We start from the raw sequence: 9,120 nt of genomic DNA, 5'->3' as shown, positions 1-9,120 counted from the left end.
TTCAGTTGAAAAATTTCTTCACGATCTGTCCGGCTAATAAAGTCTTTCCCTTTCCAACTCAGAAGAATCTTACTATCAGTTTGGGAACTCTTTTTAGTAGGATTGGTTTTAAAGATATGAATTGTGCCTGGAGCTGAGCAGAAGCGGCGATGTGTCATCCTAGCGTGGTCAGTCCCTTTAAGGATCCTGCTGAGCGATGCCTCCAACTCTGACAGCTGGAGACGGTAGAGACGTGTAATGAAAATCGCAAGAGGTCAAAAGGTTATTTCATTTAGATTTGAAATTGTGGCTGGCCATCTCTTGACCTGGCTACGACAGAATACTCTTTTTCAGAAAATTTAAAAGATGGTAGTAGTGGTAATGATGGCGTTGTTTTTGTTGTTATTATTGTTGCTGTTGTTGCTGTAGTTGTTGTTGTTGTTGTTGCTGGTGTTGATGCTGGTGCTGCTGCTACTGTTGCTGCTGTTACTGCTGCTCATAGTGCTTCTGTTGCTGTTGTTGATTTTGTTATTGTTGTTTTTGTTGCTGCTGCTATTGTTGTTGTTTTCGTCGTCGTTGCTGTTATTACCTGAGTTATTGTTAGTTATTAAACGTATAGGCTACCACAAAAGAAGCAGAAACACATCGATATCACAACCTATCAGAACCCATTACAACTAATATATACCATAAAGTAAGATTAATAAAACCATTCCCAGTTGACCAATAATGAAACTCTTCTGTACGTACATTAAAATGGTATGGCATTCGTTCTTTTTATGAGTAACATGGACTTATACCTCTGACTCGAGTGTACAACTGTTACTCTCTTTAGCAAACAGCAAGGCTTCTCTTCCACGCGAAAAGTACTGGCGTCTATAAATTCCTAGGAAGTGAACCAGACAAAACGCCTTAAGCTGGGAACATTAAAGCGCAAGTCTTTTGGGACCGCCAGTAAGAAAGAGGAGAAGAAAGAAGGGGTAGAAGTTGTGATGAGATTGGTCTGCATCTACTGAAACAGGGTAGAAATGTAGGACTTGGCTGAAGTTACCGGAAAAGGAGAGCGCTAAGTGAGGTGGGGAAGATGTAGGAGTCTCTGTATGGCTTAGTGCTAAGCGGGGTTGAAGAGGAGTGTGCTTTAGTACCAGGGTGATGGAATGAATCAGACTAGTATTCTCGGTATGGTTGGGAGGGAGAGCGAATGGTTGAGGATAGGGAATGTTGCCAATAGTTACGTAATGCCGAGGAGTGTAACACTTGGCGATCTCGTAGAGAAATGTGGAGTGTTTTCTTCACACGACGACGAAGGTACTGAGCTAGCTAAACATGATACGTATGTTTTTTTTTTTTTTATGCTAAAGGAACGCTGCCAAGGGCAACAAATTGTTAGAAAAAAAAAGACCTACTGCAGCTGCAGGTTCCCTAAAAGGTCAAGAGAATCGTCCAAAAGCAAGGGACAAATGTCTCGACACATCTCTCTTAAAAGAAGTTAAGTCATAGGAAGATGGAAATACAGAAGCAGGCACGGAGTTCCAGAGTTTACCAGTGAAATGTATGAATGATTGAGAATACTGGTTAACTCTTGTATTAGAGGGTTGGAGAGAATAGGGATGAGAGGAAGAAGAAAGCCTTGTGCAGCGAACCCGCAGGAGGAATGGAGGCATGCAGTTAGCAAGATCAGTAGATCAGTTGGCATGAAAATAACGATAAAAGATAGAAAGAGATGCAACATTTCGGCGGTGAAAAAGAGGTTGAAGACATTCAGTCAGAGGAGGGGAGTTGGTGAGACGAAAAGCTTTTGATTCCACCCTATCTAATAAAGCTGTATGTGTGGATGCCCCCAAGCCATGCGAAAAGTACTCCATACAAGGACAGATAAGGCCCTTGTACAGAGTTAGCAGTTGGAGGGGCGAGAAAAACTGGCGGAGACGCCGCAGAATGCCTTACTTCATAGAAGCTGTTTTAGCAAGAGATAAGATGTGAAGTTTCCAGTTAAGATTATGAGTAAAGGACAGACCGAGAATATTCAGTGTGGAAGAGGGAGACAGTTCAGTGTCATTGAGGAAGAGGGAATAGTTGTCTGGAAGGTTGTGTCGAGTTAATAGATGGAGGAATTGTGTTTTTGAGGTATTGAAAACTACTAAGTTTTCTCTGCCCCAATCAGAAATCTTAGAGAGATCAAAAGTCAGGCGTTCTGTGGCGTCCCTGCGTGATCTGTTGACTTCCTGAAGGGTTGGACGTCTCTGAAAGGACGTGGAAAGATGTAGGGTGGTATCATCAGCGTAGGAGTGGATAGGGCAAGAAGTTTGGTTAAGAAGGTCATTAATGAATAATAGAAAGAGAGTGGGTGATAGGACAGAACCCTGAGGAACACCACTATTAATAGATTTAGGAGAAGAACAGTGGCCGTCTACCACGGCTGCAATAGAACGGTCGGAAAGGAAACTTGAGATAAAGTTACAGAGAAGGATAGAAACCGTAGGAGGGCAGTTTTGAAATCAAAGCTTTGTGCCAGACTCTATCAAAAGCTTTTGATATGTCTAACGCGACAGCAAAAGTTTCACCGAAATCTCTAAAAGAGGATGACCAAGACTCAGTAAGGAAAGTTAGAAGATCACCAGTAGAGCGACCTTGACGGAAGCCATACTGGCGATCAGATAGAAGATTGTGAAGTGACAGATGTTTAAGAATCTTCCTATTCAGGATAGATTCAAAACTTTAGACAAGCAAGAGATTAGAGCTATAGGACGGTAGTTTGGGGATTAGAACGGTCACCCTTTTAGGAACAGGCTGAATGTAGGCAAACTTTCAGCAAGAAGGTTAGGCAGAAGTCGATAGACATAGTGAAAAGACTTTGGCCCGGCAAGGTAAAAGCACAGAAGCACAGTTTTGAGAACAATAGGAGGGACCCCATCAGGTCCATAAGCCTTCCGAGGGTTTAGGCCTGCGAGGGCATGGAAAACATCATTACGAAGAACTTTAATTGTAGACATGAAATAGTCAGAGGGAGGAGGAGAGGAGGACAAGCCCAGAATCATCCAAGGTGGAGTTTTCAGCAAAGGTTTGAGAGAAGAGTTCAGCTTTAGAGACAGATGAGCTGGAAATGGTACCATCAGGATGAAATAAAGGAGGAAAGATGAAGAAGTAAAGCTGTTGGAAATGTTCTTGGCCAGATGCCAGAAGTCAAGAGGGGAATTGAAGTTTGGAAGTTTTTGACATTATCTATCTATGAAAGAGTGGCAAGTTAAAGAACAGACTTGGCATTATTCCGGGTAGAAATATAAAGTGCGTGAGAGATGGAAGACTGAAGTACCTTTTATGGGCAACCTCTCTATCATGTATAGCACGAGAACAGACTGTGTTAAACCAAGGTGTAGAAGGTTTAGGTTGAGAAAACGAATGAGGAATGTACGCCTCCATGCCAGACACTGTCACCTCTGTTATGCGTTCAGCACAAAGAGACACGGAAGCAGTAATCATTCCAGGCAAAATCAGCATAATACCTCCTCAGTTCCCCCAAACTGGCAGAGGCAAAACATCAAAGGCACCTCTGTTTTGGGGGATCCTGAGGAGGAATTGGAGAAATAGGACAAGATACAGTAATGAGATTGTGATCTGAGGAGCCCAACGGAAAAGATAGGGTAACAGCATAAGGAGAATGATTAGAGGTAAGGAAAAAATCAAGAATGTTGGGCGTGTCTCCAAGACGGTCAGGAATACGAGTAGGGTGTTGCACCAGTTGCTCTAGGTCATGGAGGATAGCAAAGTTGAAGGCTAGTTCACCAGGATGGTCAGTGAAGGGAGAGGAAAGCCAAAGCTGGTGGTGAACATTGAAATCTCCAAGGATGGAGATCTCTGCGAAAGGGTAGAGGGACAGAATGTGCTCCACTTTGGAAGTTAAATAGTCAAAGAATTTACTATAGTCAGAGGAGTTAGGGAGAGATAGACAGCACAAATAAATTTAGTTAGTGAACGACTATTGAGTCTAAGCCAGATGGTGGAAAACTCGAAAGATTCAAGAGCGTGGGCACAAGAGCAAATTAGGTCGTTGCGCACATAGACGCAACATCCTGCTTTGGAGCGAAAATGAGGATAGAGAAAGTAGGAGGGAACAAAAATGGGGCCTTAGACAGCTGTGTTTCGGTGAGGAAAAGAAGATGAGGTTTAGTAGAGGAGAGGTGGTGTTCTACAAATTGAAAATTAGATCTAAGATTGCGAATGTTGCAAAAGTTAAAGAAGATAAAGTCGAGGGAAGAGTCAAGACAATTTAGGTCGCCACCGAGAGAGCAGTCCGACCTTGGGACATATCTGGTCCCCTTCCCAGAATTTGACTCTGAGGCTGGATTTAGAGTCGCCATATTGAATTTTGAGTTTTAAGTGAAGTGTGTGTGTGTGTGTGTGTGTGTGTGTGTGTGTGTGTGTGTGTGTGTGTGTGTGTGTAAGTGCATGTAATTTTGTGTGAAGAAAGAGAGTTGTCTTTAGAGGGCAGGCTGTGACTGTCTTCTTGAGTTGTGATACACAAAGGGAAACTTTCAGCGAGATCACAACTAGCTTTAATGGAAGGTTCACAGCACCTTCTAAACTAGTGTTATTAGACCTCGCTGGGAGTAAATCATCGTTTTGGTAGGTGTCTACTACCTCCTCCGCTAGTAGACAGGCGGTAACACGTAGTACGACAAGAGTATACAATCGGAGAATTACATCATGAACCTTTGATCCGCCAATAAACTTTTTTACACACTTTATTCAACAGTGCGGTCAGACAAGCACAGATGAGTATACTGATTATTTTACTATTATCGTTTTTCATATGCCGGTGGTAAAGAAGGGAAAAAGCAAATAAGTCATAAGTTTAATTTTCTGCCTGAAATTTGAATCAGTGCCACGTGATGGGGATAAATCACCAACATGCAACTCGAGATGTCTCATAGAAAGAGACTGTAATTGAGTTTCTATAGTGACTTGTAATCTGTCCTTTTGTTCTGCATATTAATCATTTGGGAGAAAGTTGAGCGAGAGGAAAGGAAGAAGAAGGAGGAAGAACGACTACGAAGACAAATTGTCACTTATCTTCTTCCTTGAGGGCTTGGGACGCGTCAGGGGAGGGGTGATGCGTTCCTTCCTCATCTGGCACCCGGAACACACAGGATGTTTGTGACCTGCTGGAAAATTAATTGCCTGGATCAACTTCTTAGTGTCAGTCAGTCTGGTGTGTCAGCTGCAGCGCCGCCTATCCAACACCCTCCTCATCATCTCTCAATCTTTTACTGACAATTATCCTTTACCATTATGGCGCCTTTCATTAATTTATTAGTACATCAGGTGTTCATTTTATGTCGTCTTTGTGTGCTTGTCGTTATTTTCTTCAACAGCAACCATCTATTACTGTTGTTGTTATCATCGTTGTTATCATCATCATCATTACCACCACCACCACTACCAACATTGCCACCTTCACAGTTCCGCGTCTCGCCTTCCATAGGATGATCACATTTTCAGTATTCCCTAAGCAGTGAGTGGCTTTGGTCATCTTTCATCTCCGTGCCTTGCAGCCGCCAGCCCTCCACAAACACCAATCACACAGTCCTCACCATTCCCACCAAAGCTCTGTTCCCCAAAAAGTGACTCCCTCTATCCCATTAACAGTTCAGTGACCGCCTTGGGAACAGTATTCCTCTTGTCTTCGAGCCGTAAGACATCTTTCTCAAACAACAGTAAATTTCACCTTATCTGGCCACTCCAGTTTCATGCATACGTGTATAAGAACAAAAATTATTACCGCTACCAGACTGAGCCTATCACTGAACTTGGAGGACTTCAATGTATTAACAGTTTGGTTGATAAAAGCACTTGCAAGAGAATGAGTTTATTCATGTAACAAGACTCATAGGTCAACAAGTATCGAGATTGCGAGAGACAATCTGACGTGACTGCTCTGTGTTCCCAGCGGCAAGCGTAATGAGGCAAAGTTAAAGGAAATTAGGCTAAGAAACAGAATTGACGAGAGGCGGTTGACGTGGCAACCAGGGCAGCTCAACTCAAGGCCTCTAGTAGTGTATGCACGGCCAAAGCCAAATAACAGTATTTGTAGAATTCATAACGCGAAAATTTATGGTATGAGTCACCAGGTCCCGGCCAGCAGCAGCCAATCTCAAGTCAACGAGAGGCAAACAATGATATAAATTTTTCCCCTTTTTCTGTCCAACATACGGGTGTTATTGGCGGTGGGACGAGTCGCCGCCCACCCGCCACTGCCGGGGATTTATGGTGTGGTTGGCGCGGCAGGGCGCGGGGAAACTCTGCACATGCCTGATTTATTTTAAGTAATAAACTCTGCTATAAATCGGTTTTAAAATTTATCATCGCGGTGTATTGTAATAAATGAATAATCCAAGCTGTCAAACCTACATAGGCGAGGCGGCGCTGCGTCATTGCGTGGTGCCCTCTTGATATGGAAAACCGGCTATAAATTTTGTCTGCCGAGTAAAAATTCATCTCATAAATCGCGAGGCAAGGTCGACAGGTGGCAGAAAGCCAGTCTCTGGGGCTCGAGAACAGCTGCACAAGCTATGCTTACCAACTCCTTTAGGGACGTGAAGGTGTCCTATCCCCGCTCAGTTCCTTGCAGCTCAGGCTGACGAGCGCTCCTTAAAGTTGACCTGAAGATCAAAGCATCAGCGAGTGTAGCGGAGAGGAGACTTCGAACCCAGAATATCTCTGGACAAAGAAGCTGCTGAGGGAATGCAGGAAGCAGCAGGTCAGCGCAGGGCGGAGTTATGGCAGTAACTATAAAGAGTTCTCTAGGGCCATACATACCTGGAAAATCACAACTCTTGTTCCTGTGTGGAATATCTCCAAATAACACATTTTATCTGTTGCCGTTAAAGGATGCTGGGACACCTCAGCGACCCGCTTGAGTTACACGATGTCGCGAAAGATAGGAACTCTCGCTAGAGAACAGCAGGAAATGTGTACGTCTGTATTTTGTTTGCGAGCACATGCCATAGGCAGCGACAATGTTATTAGTGGTGCGGGCATTCGTGCTGTGCGGGGACCTTGAGCTCTTATGTGTTTTATTTGCTGAAATATATACGCTACCCAATTTCAAGTCGATATTGCATTTTCCTGCTTTGCTAAGCGTGGATTTGTACGGTCTGTGTGTCGTCGCTGTGCTACCTTACCTTGTGTTTGGTACCCTAGCGGTGACATGTCATGCTTTGTCGCAGCAAGTGGCCTTAATCTATATGGAGTATGGCGCGATAGTGACGTAATGGGGAGATGTAAAGCAGACTGTGGTCTTATCTCGTTACTTATTATTCACCGTGATCTTCTCTTCCGTGTCTTGCCTCAAAATTCTATTCATCTGCTGCATTTACCTTAATGTTTGGTGACGCGCTGTGATGCTGTATTAATGACTGCGTTTTTATGCCACTTGTTCCATACCACGTCATCTGTATACGTACTTCTGTTTGCATGTAGCTTATCCCTCCTTCTTTTCGCCCCTTGCCTTCTACATTACATTATTACCAACCTCTTTCTTCCTCGTATTCCTCGCTACGTGGCAAAATTTCTTGGTACGCAATCTCAAATTTGTCTTTTCTTTATTGGAATTTATACATAGTATACAAAATCATACATGCATACTCGTCATCTCCTTATATATATATATATATATATATATATATATATATATATATATATATATATATATATATATATATATATATATATATATATATATATATATATATATATATCGAGGCATTTGCTCCCCAATTTTGGCTGACGCTTTTACACTTTTGGAGAGCCGGCACTCAAGTGGGTCTTTTATAATCCTCCTTTTTACCCTTGGCCGGCCCTCTTCCCTACATAAAATAATATATATATATATATATATATATATATATATATATATATATATATATATATATATATATATATATATATATATATATATATATATATATATATATATATATATATATATATATATATATATATATATATATATATATATATATATATATATATATATATATATATATATATATATATATATATATATATATATATATATATATATATATATATATATATATATATATATATATATATATATATATATATATATATATATATATATTGTTACGCTCGAGTTCAAAGAGAAATTTCACATTAGCATCTGACTTAATATCTAACCCAACCCAGACGTGCCAGAAATCAAAGGGGAAGGAATTCTAAACACGACTCATAGAAATAGTACATAAATTAACCAAAGGTAGCTTCACTAACAGGCAACATAATCACCAATCATAACCTATCAAAGGAACCAGCACATAACATTAATAATTATGGGAAAACAGATCCACGATGGAGAGTAGAGAGTTATACAACTTCACTCACCAGTATGTCACGCTACACATATATTATTACTCCACAACCAACCAAGAGAAAATATTTCATGAGACCGTGACACCGGGAGAATGATTCCCGACACTGTTTTACAAGGAGGGAGGGTGACTTATCACACCGTTACACGAGGGAAATGTACACAGAACCAGCATAACCATACTCTCTTAATGTTTATCAGGAGAGGGGGTAAAAGGGGAAAACTCACAAAAATCAAATGCAGTACGGGAAGGTATCGTCACGAACGTGGCCAAAAGCTAGCTCGAACACCTTAACAACACAGATACACCACAGTGACAACACCTTAGCACTCAGCAAAACACCTTTTGAAATACACATGTGACTGCAAACAGAGCTCACTTATTGGAACACTCTTCCTTTACAAACACAGAGGCGTGATGAAAATAAATGTAACATTCACAATACTCAAGTGAGGGGCGGAGGACAATGGAGGGAGGTGGGCAGGCAGCTTGACGTGATCCGAGTGTCTCTCTCTGCCTACCGAGTTTTTTTTTTTTTTTTTTTTTTTTTGGCCATCACCCTGGCATGGGTATTAGGCCATTTTTATATATTTTTTAATTTACTTTTTTTTTTTAGCTTCCTTTAATTCTTGTAATGTTTCTAATATATACATTTTTTTATTTGCTTAATGTAGTTTTTTAATTGTTTTGTTTATTTATTTATTTATTTATTTACTTTTATTATTTAAAAAAATAACATTATTCACTCACT

Source organism: Portunus trituberculatus, chromosome 43, assembly GCF_017591435.1.
Source record: "Portunus trituberculatus isolate SZX2019 chromosome 43, ASM1759143v1, whole genome shotgun sequence".
NCBI lineage: Eukaryota > Metazoa > Arthropoda > Malacostraca > Decapoda > Portunidae > Portunus > Portunus trituberculatus.
The sequence above is the reverse complement of the archived record's forward strand: the minus strand, read 5'-3'. Positions refer to the sequence as shown.